General features: G+C 38.9%; 1 protein-coding gene across 1 annotated transcript in view; it reads right to left on the bottom strand.

Moving 5' to 3' along the window:
- LOC108249855 (glutamate receptor ionotropic, NMDA 2C) overlaps window positions 1-14,110 on the bottom strand; it is a 65,736-nt gene extending 51,626 nt beyond the window's left edge. Inside the window, exon 1 of the mRNA XM_017439492.3 lies at window positions 12,697-14,110. The gene's annotated coding sequence lies outside the window, so the exon portion shown is untranslated. The remainder of the gene's footprint in view (window positions 1-12,696) is intronic.
- Window positions 14,111-14,804: the final 694 nt, after the last annotated feature.

Here is a 14,804-nt window from a genome sequence, read left to right as displayed (position 1 = left end):
GTAAAATCAAACTGGAAAAGAAATTGTAAAAACAGTGTAACAGTGATGAAAACAAACATTAATTTATTTATTTGCTTAAAAATATCACAAAAATAGTTTCAGTGGTTAAAACTTAGAAAAGGCATGTTTTAAACAGATTGATTTGTTAATAAAACTTGCATTTAATTGTAGTATATAATTAACAAATGATGCCAGCAACAACTTTACAGAAATGTTAGAAATATCCAGAGCCTCCCCCCCAAACAGATGATATATATGTATATTCTGTCTGTTAGCAAAATATCTCAATAAAACAGGAGGAATTTTAACGAAACTCTCAGAAAGTAATCATCAGATGAACGTCTATAAACCTTTAAAGTCAGCTGTTTTCACAGCTAATCAGCTACAGCAAACAGCAAACAAAATTGTTTATATAATTGTGTTAATTTAACAGATATTGGTCTAAAATTGTGGTGTGGTAGTAGCTGAGAGTCATCCCCAACACATACTCCTGAGCGGTAACAGATTGTTTTGTTTAAAACATCGACACGCAGCTGGTTATATACTTTCTTTCAAGGAATGCCAGCACAAACAGGAATCTAGGAGGACAATCTTCAGTAGGTTGAGTCATGAATGAGATGTTTTAAATTAATAATATTAACTTTAAAATGAAAAATGTGATTTTTTTTTTTCTAACAGCATCATAAAACTCCTGGACTTTTGTTATATGTCTTAGCTTATGGTGTGCCACCCCAAGAATAAAAATGGCCCCCTATCTGAAAACTTCCAGAAAGCACACCTGGAAATACCACTTTGTTGTTGCACATTGGCCCCCTGTGACCAAAAAAAAAGAAGTCTCAAAGGGCCAATTTCATCTTTCAGATGGTGCAGGAGTCTTATCTGAGCTCAGCCCCGGTGAATATAGCAGAGCCTCTTTAACGTCATTTTTTTTTTTGCATCTTTGAGGTTTACCTCGCGCTCCTGAATGCAGAGCTGACACGTATTCCAGACAATATTTTTCAAAAGTGTGTTTCTATCCGAGCATTGATTTCAACACTGAATCTCTAAATTGCTCAAACTGTGTTTACCCTGAAAGCCTCTGTGTTCAACTCATTCCTGTCTTTACTTTACAGAGACCGGTCTTGTTTTTTTATAGTGTTGGGTTCACAAATAGCAGTCATTAAATCTTAAACGTGCTAGATTAATTTAAAAAAAATCATTTTCTTTATTCATTTTGTAGACTAAAATAATGAACAACATTTAATCACCAAAAATGTTCACCCTTGATCATCCTCAAAAAGCTATTTAATTATAGTTTTAAACCTCCATTCATCCTGAGTTTGGTTTATTTAAAGCCCTGTGTTTTAATTTAGGATGACTTAATTCTTTGTTACCGTGGTTACTGTCATCATGGCATGTTAACATGTGGGATTCTGACCCATCTTTTTATCCTGATCTAATCCTAATACTATGCGTACTTTGTGACTCTACGATGATATCACCGTAATTCCTGCTCTGCAGCATTACTGCATGCAGATGTAAGCTCACAAATGTTTGTTTTGGGTTTTTTTTATTATTTCTTTCAGTTCCTGTTGGGGTAAAAGAAGGCGGGCGTTGGGATTAGTTGTCATCTTTTTCCAAAAGACAATTTTCTATTGCCTCAAAGGTTAAATGTTCTGAGTTTATTTATAGATATTGTTCAAGATGTGAGAAGATGAACCCTGAACCCCCTTAATCACACAAACCTTTGAACAATTCAGAAGAAAGAAAAACTAAAAATCAATCATATGTAAACACGCACACAGGAAATATTTAGATTAGATTCCAAAGTAAAAGAAACAGAACAGAAATGGAAGAGTGCAATCCAAACTCAGTAACAATCTTTTCTTGAAACTCTATTTAAAGTGCTGGAGCTGTGCGTTAAATGGGTCACTGACATAATCAACACCTAATTTTTCATGTTAATTTGCTGAACAACTCACAGCCGTCACCATCGGCACATGGATCAGGCTCCTTTTAATACAGCAGTTGCTGTTTGAAGATCTTTCTTTGTTGGATCAATACCTTTGAACCTTCGATAAAGACGGGTGGGCTTTTTTATTTATTTAAAACGGCAGATCTTCACACACACACATATATTTGCTAGGTTAGAAACACGGCGAGTCGGTTTCATCTGCGGCCATCAGAGACTGGCTGCTAATGAACAACACCTCCCAGCTTTGGTTCAAAGCAGCAACGGGTCAAACGTGTGCCACGGCTCCAGCACTCTTCAAGCTCCCGGCACGTCAATCATTCATCTTAATGAGGTTTTAAGCTCCTAGGATTTAGGTGCTCGTAATGCTAAATACACAATATGAAGCCTTAAAGCGATCTATAATGAGACGAGGCCGGATTTATAGATATGGAGCAGCTTTTGGTTAAAAATAGTGAGCTGCATTTTTTTGCATGTTACATTTGGGTAGTAATACATAATACATACTTGGTACTTACCAAGTAAATACCTTGTACTGACCTGGTCTGTACTCTGTATATACCAGACACTTACAGGGTACATACTTGATACTTACAGAATATGTACCTGGTACATACCAGGCTCTTACCTGGTACTTACAGGAGACATATCTGGTACTAACAAGGTACCTCCTGGGTACAGATCTGGTACTTACAGTATTTGTATTTGGTGCATACCTGGAACAAACAGGGTGCATGCCAGGTAGATATCTGGTGCATGCCTTGGGTAGTTACCAGTACCAGCTACAAACACTGTAAGTACCAAGTGCGTACTCAGTTTTTACCTGTTAAATACTGGGCTGTGTTCTGTATTTTGCAAAAAGCTTAGTTCTAGATATGCAAGTTTGCAAAAAGGTATAAATTTGTATCAGCTCCTGTAAGCTCCAGAGGCTATTTTTAAACCTGAGTCACTGTTTCAGTTTGGAAAAGGGATTCATTGCAGTGTAAACATAACCTGACATGTCAGAGGATTTGTTACAGAGGGCTATCAGGAAAGTGGTCTGTTGAAAGTGTTTGCAAAAGGGCGAGTACTTTAAATGACTGGATGAACCATCTGTCTCTCACCATCTGTAATGAGCCAACTCCAACCAGTCAGACTATTAAACCACCACCAGCTGGTAAATCAAAACCTTACAGAGTCCAGTCAAGAGAAGAGCATCTTCTCCACTTTGTGGTTCTTTCATGATGCTTGTTGCTCAGATAAAATCAAAACTAAGTCATAGCTGACGGTACAAGATGCTGATTTGTCCAGTCTGTGTAATTAGCTCAATAGCATAGCTAAAGAAAACAAAAACGATAGTCTCTTGTGATAAAAATCTCACAAATCCTTTAAGAAGGAAAGATATTACATGGTCAAAGCTGGATTTATGGTCACAGAGAAGCATTTTTTAAAGATCCAGTATACGGTCTGGCATAAGAAAACCTCTTGTTGTCACACTAAAGCAAAAGTAAAAGAGTCCTTCGTTGGGCTTTCAAATCTTTCTGACTCGATAAAACTAAAACAACATTTACCTTTTTCCTATTCCTAATTTTTAAGGAGCATTTTTAGTCGAACGGCATGATTTATTCAGAAAAAGGAAACCTTCAAGGTCATTACTTAACCTTGAACAGGGAAGTGGAGCCAACCAAAGAGCCACTTGTGGCTCATGAAGACTGAAACCAGTTTCTCATTAAAAACAGCACTGTCGTACCACATCAAGGTGTTCGCTGACATCTTTTGTTATATGGTTCAAAATATAGGTATCAACACATAATATAGCCCTGTATGCACCAGGTACGTGCTTGGTACTTACCAGTATGTACTTGATACGTACTGGGTTTTTTACTTTTGGGACTAAATTTGAAATATTTAGAGTAGTTTCATCTGAGTTGGAACAAAATTTTCAACCAGTTGAAGATTTTAGCTATTTCATGAAATAAAAAATTGATTTTTGCTAAATTTAAAATTCTAAAATTGTATGAAATAGTAAATGGCTAATAAGTCCACAAAGTAATTGATCATTATGTGTTCACATTATCTGCCTTTAAATTATTTGTCTCACCTTCGTGTAAATGTGTTTTAGACCAGCTTATTTTATTTGGAAACCAAAAACAATCAATGCACTAATGCAGAATAATTTACCAGGCCTCTAGACTGATATAAGCCAAACAACATCTAAATAATAATAAAGGGAATTAAAATACATATAAACATTGCAAATGTTAAGTTTGAAGCAGAAAGATTGGTGTTCTGTTTATAAAATTGTTAAACATAAAGCTGCTTTAAGCTATCTGAGTGTTACAAAAATGAACACAAAGATAATATAATATTCTGAAGGTCAGTTTTTGTTCCTTTTTAGAGCCTATAAATAAAAATAGCTTCACGTTTTGAGATGTATTCATAATGTACGCACAAAATCAGCTGTGTTGTTTTATTTTTGGCCTCTGGGAGATTAAAATTTGAAGATGGAAATGAATTTTGATTAAAAGATTCTGTTACATTTTATATTTCATAATTGGGCACTAATGTAGACAAGTAAACGCCTCACTGCTCACTGCTCTACTATGACAAACAATCATGAAGCCCTTCTGTATTTTAGTGCTCACCTTTTAGCCATAAGACTCAGGTCAATTTATCCGAGTTATTCAATATGTAAAGGTTTATTGCAGGACTAGTGTAAGCTAACATGTCAGATTAAAGAGTAAATAATCTAAAAAAGCATTACAGAGTGCAGCTGATTTGTACCCACTTAGTTATCATGAAAGGCAAAATGTACAGTAAGAAAAATGTCATTAGTAATGAAATGACTCCAAACAAAGTACAAGTTGGAGATGAAACGTGGAAACATGAGCGCGAAATGAAGGTGAGAAAACAGAAATGCTTGCTGAGTGGATCATTTGACTGCAGATCAGGTCAAGTGTTCATTTCAGACAGTAATCTGTGGAAAACAGCAGCATAATGAGGCCAAAGATATGCAGTGTGTGTGTGTAGGAAGTAGGAGTCTGCTCCAGATTGCCACCAGTTATAACATACAGTACGACATGAAATTCACTCCCAAACAACAAAACAACAATCACCCTGCAGCGTCTTTCAAAGCTAATATTCTGAGTAACACAGATGGTTCAGAGAAGAAGTTTTCCCAACTTTCACAGTGAGAGTGTGAGGAAGGTGCTGCACTCCGAGGTTTTCAATTAGTGTGGAAAAATCCAAATGGATTGCAGCTCAAACATGTGGAGTAAACACTCAGATCTGCACCATTATTGGCCCAGATTCATCTTCAGCAGCAATGAACACAAATTATTTGGCTGCTCTGATCGGGATTAGTGAAAACTCAGTCAAATGAAAAGTATTTTCAAACATTTCCTCCTATTTCAACAAACTGATGCCACAAATACTTACATCTTCAAAATCCTGGTTTCTGAATGAAATATGTTGAAGAAGTTGGAACTGAACGGCAAAAGATTAAACAAGCAGAACAGAAGCTGTAACGAGCTGAACACATGCTAAAACTAGCATAATTCAGTCTAAATTGATCAGTTTAATGTCATGATAAAATGAACAGAACAGCAAGTATAAGCTAAAACAACCAAAACTGCAGCTAAAAGCTAAAATGTGTCAAATTGTAGGTAATAGCTTAAACAATGAGAACAGTAGCCAGAAGCTAAAACAAGACAAACAGTAGCAAAAAACTAAAATTATTAAAACTGTAGAAAAAAAAAACAATAAGCTGGATAGTATCATGCAGCTAAAACCAGCAATGCAGTAGCTCTAATTAAAAAAGCTGAATAGTCATTAAAAACTAAAAAGATCAGGAGAGTAGGTAATAACTAAAATTAGCAAAACCTTAACTTAACGTTAAAATGAGCAAAACTGTAACTAAAACCTGAAATTTAAAAAAAAATTGTAGCTAAAATCTAAAACCAGCAGAACAGTAACTAAAAGCAGGACGGTAAACTGCTAGAATCAGGAAAACCCAAAGTAAAAGCTAAAATTAGCATAACTGTAACTAAAAACTAAAATAATTAAATCTAACAAAAGTTAAAACAGGAAAACAATTGATTAAGGCTAAAAATAGCAAAACTGGCTAAATGCTAAAATTTGCTAAACCTTATCTAAAAGCTAATATTAGAGAACAATGCTTTGAACTTATTGAGGAGACCTCATGCATGCATTTTTATGGGAATTTTTATTATAGCACAATATTTCCAATCTAGCCAAATGTTTTGATATCTGAATGTTTAAAATAGCACAAAGTGTGAGAAAGTAGTTTGATTGTAAGAAAACGTAATGAAAACCGTGTGATTGCTGACTGAGCATTCACAGAAATATGTTTTCCACTTTATTACTTGAGTTCTTGCAAAGCAAAGTTTCTGCCTTTTTTTTAATGCCTGAGTTAATTAATCGTTTTGTACAAATTGTGAACAGGATGAACCGAATATTGGAATAAATGTGTGAGAAATGCTGAAGATTGTTTATCTCTGTTTAGTTCACAGTACATGCAGAAGGACACAGGCAACCCTTCAGCGTTTCAGCTGTGATGTAACAGTGTCCCTGTATCCTGAGTCCCTAGAGGGTGGAGAGGAAATGAGCAGCAGGGACTTGCGGTCAGGGGAGGCAGGTGAGGCAGAGCCTCACCTGTCGTCATGACAAGAAAAAAAAAAATCATAACATAAAATGATTATTAATATTTGTCCACTGATCTTTATGCATGAGTAATTTTCGAACATTTTTATGGTCCAAATCGCATTTTTATAGTCAAAATCGCTGAAATTGCATATTTCCTGTTCAAATATGAGGGTGAAACTCGAGGTGCGGCAGCAGCGAGCCGAGCTTCACCTCTGATTGCGCAATCCATCACAAACTGGGTTGATACATGCAATTGGCCCCTGCCTGTTGCCGTTACCGCTGCATGTCGCCAATATAATGGTTTATATAGCCTGATTTTCCACAGTCTGGCTAATGTCTTTAACCATTTACGTTTAATGTTTGTTATTGACATATTTAGTTTTGCTGAGGGGACATAAAACCGCGGTGAAAAGGCGAAGGGAGAGGCAGGCAGTACTCTGCCGCTCTGAAGGGGGCGCACGTGAGCCAACGGGTGCTTGTTGCTGCTGTCCTTTTAGGCAGAGGCGAGTGACAGTCACGTGCACTGCTGCCAGCCGTTAAGTTTTGTTTTGCTCCATCAGACTGCCAAAACGGTAATTGTAACATTTTTTTCTTATCTTATCCTTAATACTACTATGTGTGCGCGTGCGCGTGCGCGCGTGTGCGCGCGCAACCGTGTGTGAGTGAGTGAGTGAGAGACAGAGAGAGAGAGAGAGAGAGAGAGAGAGAGTGTGTGTGAAGAACGCTGATGAGATATGAAGTAACCAGTAGCCAATTGAATAGGCTACCCTTTTGGATTTATATATTTGTAAATCTGACTCTGTGCCTCACCAACCATTAACCTCACCGCACGTCACTGATGAGCAGAGACGATCTAGTAGTATATAGGATGAGCGTCAGCACCGAATAATCTACATGTATGTCTCGAACCTTGTCCCCCACCCCCTGCACCTGATTTGAGTCCATTAATTAGGGATCTTGAATTATTCGGCTCGTATTAATGGAACCCGCTGCCATCGTCTCATCAACATACTGCAGGCACGGCGCTCTGACAGCTGCATGAAACATCCCAAATTTCTGGAGCTGATTTATGCAGACGTGGGGTCTAAGAAGTCCCAATGAGAGCATTTATTCTGTAGCTGTCCTTCTAGTGCTATTCGAACGGATCCTGGAAATTCCCACCTGGCCGGGAGGCGCCCTCCTCCAGCCTCCTCTTGGTATTCTTAAAACAAGTTCAGACTACACCATTTTCAGTCTGGTCAGATTGTTGCATACTTTTCTTTTTTATTTTTTTACTCCATACACTGTGCTTACCTTGTGATTGGGAGTTTCAAACTCCCCGTGGGTTCACACTAAAGAAATGATTGGCAGCCGAGGGTCACACACAAGAGTTTCCTCCAGACTTGAGCGCCGACTCATCTGACTAGACTTTATCAGAAAGTTACAGCTGTCACACAGGTAAATCTCTGTCGTATTGATGTATCAATCTATGATACAGTTTGCTGCAGGTGATTCCACCTATTATGTTAATCTGGCTGCTGAAGAGAACTGTCAGCGTCCGTCCACCTTCTTGTCTCCTCACTCTGTTATGAAATCGCTTGCTGTGAACGGCTTCTTAAAACAACTAAATGTTCTTCACTAAGTTCTTCATCATGCTTATTTCATGTTTCTGTTTCTTTCATTGTCCGTAGAATTTCACTCAAAACTACTTTTCTGCCAACTCCTCTAAAATGTCAAGTGTCTTAGATACATGTGTGTTCATGCATCTGTCTGTTAGCAAAACATCTCATAAACCACTTGACAAAATTCAATAAAACTTGCAGCTTGTAATCATTGGATGTACATGTAGACCTGACTGCCTTTTAAAGTCAACCCTGCCACATCCAACTGACCTGAAAACACCAAATTTTACAGATACTGAGCTGGAATTTGGTGTGGTAGTAGCTGAGACTGATCCCCAGCACGTATCCCGAGCACTAACAGATTGCACAGGATTTGTTAAAAATTTCGCCATTAACAGGTTAGTATCAATTCTGTTTTGTCTGTTAGTAAAATTGCTCACAAACCGCTGGAACTGTCAGGAAGTAATTACTGAATGTTCATCTACAAATGATGAACTTTTGGATTTAACCCAATTCCAAGATGGTCGCCACAGCCAACTGGCCTTAAACACACAAAAATGGCTGTAACTTAATCAGTTGGTTTGAATTTCTTTAGTAGAATGACTTGTTACATGTCCACCTGTCTTCAGCCTGTCAGTTTGATGGTTAGGGCACTAAAGCAGCCCCCTGAAGCATCTGAGGGTGCAAAATATGAGCCAAGTAGCTTTAAAAGCTTTTTCTTTACTATTTGTGGAAACTGGAGTTTGTAAAGTGTGCAGATAACGATCTATGCTTGCATAATTTTATGTACGTACAGTACGCCTGTTTTAAAACTAATGTGGCCAAATGTTTGGATTCTCTGAGATTTTCGTTGCCATACATCTGAGTGGCAGAGGCCCAAGCCGATTTAGAAATCCTCTCACCTTGTCAACGTCAGTCATCTCAGACGATAACGTCTGGCCCACAACGATTTCCTGTAAAGCTGTCAAATCTTTATGTGAGAGAGGAGGGGGAAACCCCCAGGGAGACGGGGTTACAGTGTTAGCAGTTAAAATCCTAATTATGATGAATTCTTGTGGCAGACAGTTTATAATAAGCCCGGGGGTTAAGCATGACACACGTATTTATTCATATTGTGGCTTTAATTTATATTTGGAGAGTTGAGTGATGATGTTAACCGTATGCGAGCGGGAGGTTGTGAGAGCTGCATGTCAGCTTGTCTCCGTCACGTCATCCACGAGGCCGGATGAAAGCAGGAAATGGAAAACTAGTGCAGCAACTGAGCTGATTGACGCTGACTGAGTGGCTGCTTCTGGTCCAGGACAGTTTGTGTGTTAACTTAAATACAAGATTAATTTAAATAACTTGATGATGACCTCAAGAAAGAAAAAAAAAGAGTAATAATAGTGCTTAACTTACCAGAATCCCAATAATTCAAGTGTATCGAAAAGCATATATTTATTATTTGACATCCTTTGATCATTTAAACAATAAATAAAATCTGCTTTCTTGAGATTTGTGAAATCAGAGTTGTAAATAATGTCTTACACTTTAAAATCTGTTTATTATTTCAGCATTATGTTAATGTGAGTTTGACAAACTTTCAGTATTTGTGTAATTATTCTAATTCAGTGAATTTATCTGTTAAAAATATCATCTACACCTACATTAAAGACCTAACAGAATTACTAATGTGTGTCAACTTGACTGTGGAGGTTCAGTGATGAGGGGATGGAATAAAACGTTGGCTTCATTAATGTTCTTTCCACATTAAGACCATCCTTCATCCCTTTTTTCTTTTAGATTTGAGACATTTTTTCATATACAGTGCAAGCTGCTTTTAAAAATTAACATTTAGCTAAAACTTTAAAGTGTTTTGGTGTAAGAGCCTGATATTTTTATTTTCTGACAGCTGTTATGGAAATTAAGGTTTATTGATAGGTCTTCTGATACGTCCTCATCGGGAGGGAACAGGATTGTCATGCAGAGTATAATTGTTCACAGTTTGATGTTGGATCATGCTGTCTTCCAAGTGATACGGCCTTCCAGCCCAGACGAGGCTGGCCTTGTCCTTTCCTTCTGGTTAGATTTGTTTTTCTTGGGTTAGTCTTATTCTACTGCTTGGAATCGTCTCCATCCCTGGAATTTTCTGCTTAACATTTGTTTTTGCAACAAATTGATCAAAACCAACAAAAGTAGAGGTTTTCCTGTTTCCCGTCTCTATTCTGCCGTGACGACTGCTGATAAGCATCAGTTGTAATTAAACCTGGAGGCGGTCACGTTACTTTCCACACTTTTTATACCAAATGCAAAAGTCAAAAATGGTGTAACTTTCACTTCCAACATCATCCGTTTTTGAGATAAATTTAATACAGAACAATGCACCAAGAAGATACAGATGCAGATACATGTTTTATACCCCTTTCAAAGAAAAAAAAACACAATGTTTAATGAACTTGAACTTAATATGGAAAAAATATGCAAAATAAACTAATGAAAACAAGAAATTGCTTTTGAATTGTGGTTCCCTGGAAAGTCAAACTAATGAAACTGGTCTTGACAAAAAGGATGGTTCCCCTAACTTAATATTCTGTTGCACAACCTTTTGAGACAATCACTCCAATCAAGTGATTTCTGTAACTCTCTGAGAGTCCTGCACCTGTCCACAGGTATTTTGTCCCTCTCCTTCAACCATCTGTCCCAGACTTGAAGGGTTCCTTCTCCAGACTGCATGTTTCAGCTCCTTCCACAGATGTTCAACACGATTTAGATCGGGCCACTTCAGAACAGTCCACTGTTCGGTTCTGAGCCATTCTTGGGTGTTTTCAGCTGTGTGTTTTGGGTCATTATCCTGTTAAAGGAACTATGACCTGAGACCAAGCTTTCTGACACTGGGCAGCACATTTCTTTCTACAATGCCTTGATAGTCTTGAGGTTTCCTTGTACCCTGTACAGACCCCAGAACAGAACCGAGCCTCCTCCATGTTTCACTGTAGGTACAGGGTTCTATTCTTTGTAAGTTTCATTTTCTGGTCTGTGAAAACAGAGCAGATGTGAGATTGTTGTTGCCAAAAAGCTCCAGTTTTGTCTCATTCTCCCAGAATCTTTGTGGCTTGCCAATATGCATTTTAGCAAATTCCAGTCTGGCTTTTTCATGATTTGGTGTCCTCTTCGGTCGTCTTTGTCCATTAAATCCACTTTGGCTCAAACTGCAATGGGTGGTGCGTCCTGACACTGATGTACCTTGACCTTGGAGTTCACCTCTATTCTCTTTGGAAGTTGTTCTGGGCTCTTTGGTTACCATTTGTATTATCTGTCGCTTCAATTTATCATCAATTTTCTCTTGCAGCTCCATTCAGGGATGTTGGCTCCAGTCCTGTGGACCTTAAACTTCTGAATAATCTGTGCAGCTGTAGTCACAGGAACATCCAGCTGCTTGGAGATGGTCCTATAGCCTTAATCTTTAACCTGCTGCTCATTAGTTTTCTTTTTAAGCTCCTGAGACAACTCTGTCCTCAGCTTTGTATGGTCTATGTTCAGTGTGGTACACACCATGATCCCAAACAGCACAGTGACTACTTTTTACCCTTTAAATAAGCAGACTGACTGATTACAAGATCGAAGACACCCATGATGCTGATAATAGGACACATGTTAGTTTAACATGTGTCCTATTATCAAATCATTTTAGAGGTACCATCCTTTCTGTCCAGACCAGTTTCATTAGTTTGTTTTTAAAATAATTCTGTTGAACCAAAACTCAAAGGCAGTCATTGATTTTCATTAGTTGATTTTCAGCATTTTATTTTTTTATTTTGTCAGTTTTTTTGGTGACCTTTGTCACAAAAGGGTTACTACAAATATATAAACATCTGTACATGTAACTCATTGTTTTTTTAAAGAAATTTCAGCCAAACTCTGTGTTCTGAGCCATAAAATCAAATGTGAAAAAGATAATTCAGTCTTTATCAGCTTCAGAAAGTTTGCAGAGGAAGGAAATGTTCATTCTTGTGCTGACTAGCATCCGGGAAGCTAAAATCAAGTTTTTCTTGTCGACAAATGTTTCATTAAATGATTTGTGACCTCTGCTTAGCCCTTTGTGGGTGTGGGGTTTGGGGGTGGGGGTCACTTTGGTTGGCACTAATAATGAGAAGCCTGAAGCAGAGAGCCTGGTGACAAATTAGAGCTGCAGCTGATTATAAAACAAATCAAGATCCAACATCAAGACCACAACTAAAACACTGAGAAAGTGCAGGTGGAACACACACATAACACACACTCACACAATCAGACACAAAATAAGCAACACATCTTTATGTGAGAAATACTAATGATGTTTCTGTTTCTGTCAGCAACAGATGCAAGCTTTCTCTTGAGGAAACTCGCCACTTATTGACCCTAAAAATATGGATCCCACTGAGCCTCTTATTCTTTTCTGTCTAAACTATGGATTTATGTCAGGAGATCAGATTAAGTGTGTAAATATGTGTGTGTGGGGGGGGCGATGGGAGACAGACTTACCTGTGCGTTCTGCTGTCATCAAACCTAAACTCCTGCTGCTCCATCATTATCCTCTTTTCTTTTTCCTCTAAATGTCTTTTTGTCTTCACCTGGTTTTCACCTGCCTCTCTCCCCTCTCAGCACCTGTAGGAGTCCACATTTACACCGAGCCTCCGAGCGCACGAGTTTATCAGCGCCTCTGTGTATGTGTGGCAGCTTTTGATATCTGCACACTCCCCAGGAGGACTTCACAGCGTGACAGCAAGTGTGTGAGAGCTCCCCTCTTTTCCAAAAACCTCTCTTCTGTCTGGCTGCTCCGCTCCCCGTCTCTTTTGCTGCGTGCATCACATTCACAAGTGGTCGTGGAGGTGAAGACAGGGCATCAAAATGGGACAGGGAGGGGAAAGTGATGGAAAAAGGAGGGTGGATGAAGACGAGAGGTGTGGGAGCCCCGTGCAGCTGGCAAGTCTGTGTGTATGTGTGTGTGTTTGTCTGAATGTGCGTAAAGCAGCTGTTTTTGGTTCTCCGTCTGTATCCTTCAGGCTCCCCACTGTTCAGATGAGAGGAGTGAAAGAGGCGAGGGAGGGAGAGTGATGAAATGTATCCTCAGTGATAGAGGAGAAAACCTCTGTAACATCTCAGCTGTGACGACAGCTCCTCATCTGCCTCCTTTTCCATGCTAAGACCCAATAAATCCGTGGAAAGTTTAAAAGAATCTCTCACACGCACAAGGAAAAGTCCTGCACATCCTAACCATGTTTGGAAAAAAAAAGTTTGGTCCAGTTTTGTGTTGAAACTCCTCTGTAAGGGATCCCCCAAGTGATGATGCTCCTCTGTTATGAAAAAAGATACAGTTTAGGATTGTTGCTCTCCTCTCCTGCCCTCATTCCCATACGGATGTGAGGTGATCCAGATGTTGGTGGATGCTGTAAGCGTCAGGAACACAGAGCAAATAGCAGGACAGATGGCAGCTCTGTGAGCTCGGGCCGGCTGTGCACTAGCAGGTCCTCATCCTGTTGCACTGATTTTGTTTTTTTCTCTCTTTGCCAGCAGAGTTTCTCCCTCACCGCAGCCCTGCCACTCATCTGCCTGTGCTGTCACATAAGTAATCCTGCTTTCCATTCGCTCTGGAACTCCATCTTTTCTGCATGTCTCTCTCTCTCCCCTCTCACTCCATCACAGGAGGGGCTGCATGTGAGTCCGGGTAATAATGGTGCGAGGATTTAGCCTGCCTCCCTTCCTCTCCTCCCTCTCCCTTCACTCCAGCAGCAAACCCTCCTCCTCTCCCAGCCCACTTTTGCTCCCATTTTCTCTGTATTATTCACCTTCATCCTGTCAGCATCTATACTTCCTTCTTTTCCTCACATCACCTCTTTTTCCCCACCTTTACAACCCCAATTCTGAAAAAAAGTTGTAAAATGTAACTAAAAACAGTGAAATTATTTGCAAATACCCCCATACATTATTCACAGTGGAACACAGTAAACACATCACATGTTGAAACTAAGAAATTTTACAATTTCAAGAAAAAAAATTTGAATTTTATGGCAGCAACACATCTTTAAAAAGTTGGGACAGGGGCAACAAAAGGTTGTAAAAGCAAGTGGTGTGAATAAGAAACAGGTGGAGGAGCATTTTGCAGTAAATGAGGTTAAAAATGGGTTTAAAAAGAGCATTTTAGAGGCTGAATATCTCTGCTGTAAAGATGGGCTGAGATTCATCAGTCTGCAACAACATCTATTTTTAGACACAAAAACAATGTTTAAAAATAGTGGAACAATTTGGGAATAATGTTCAATGGAAAAATGGAAAGACTTTGAATGCAGCATCATCTACAGTTCATAATGTCATCAAAATATTTCTAGAGAATTTTCTGTGTGGAAAGGATAAGGCCAAACATCAAGATCTGAAGTTTGTGATCTTCATTGCATTTCCTGATCCCTGCATGAGATCAGGAACACAAATCATGTCATCCACAAATGCTGCTTAAAGCTCTATCAGGCAAAGAAGCCATATGTGAACACCATCCAGAAACGCCACCTTCTTCTCTGGACCAAAGGCAAAGAGGAGGACTGTTCTCTGGTCAGACAAATTGAAATTTGAATTTTTTGGGGGGGAAACCACAGACG

The sequence above is a fragment of the Kryptolebias marmoratus genome, linkage group LG17, assembly GCF_001649575.2.
Source record: "Kryptolebias marmoratus isolate JLee-2015 linkage group LG17, ASM164957v2, whole genome shotgun sequence".
NCBI lineage: Eukaryota > Metazoa > Chordata > Actinopteri > Cyprinodontiformes > Rivulidae > Kryptolebias > Kryptolebias marmoratus.
Note: the sequence above shows the minus strand (reverse complement) of the source record. Positions and strands in the feature narration are given on the sequence as shown.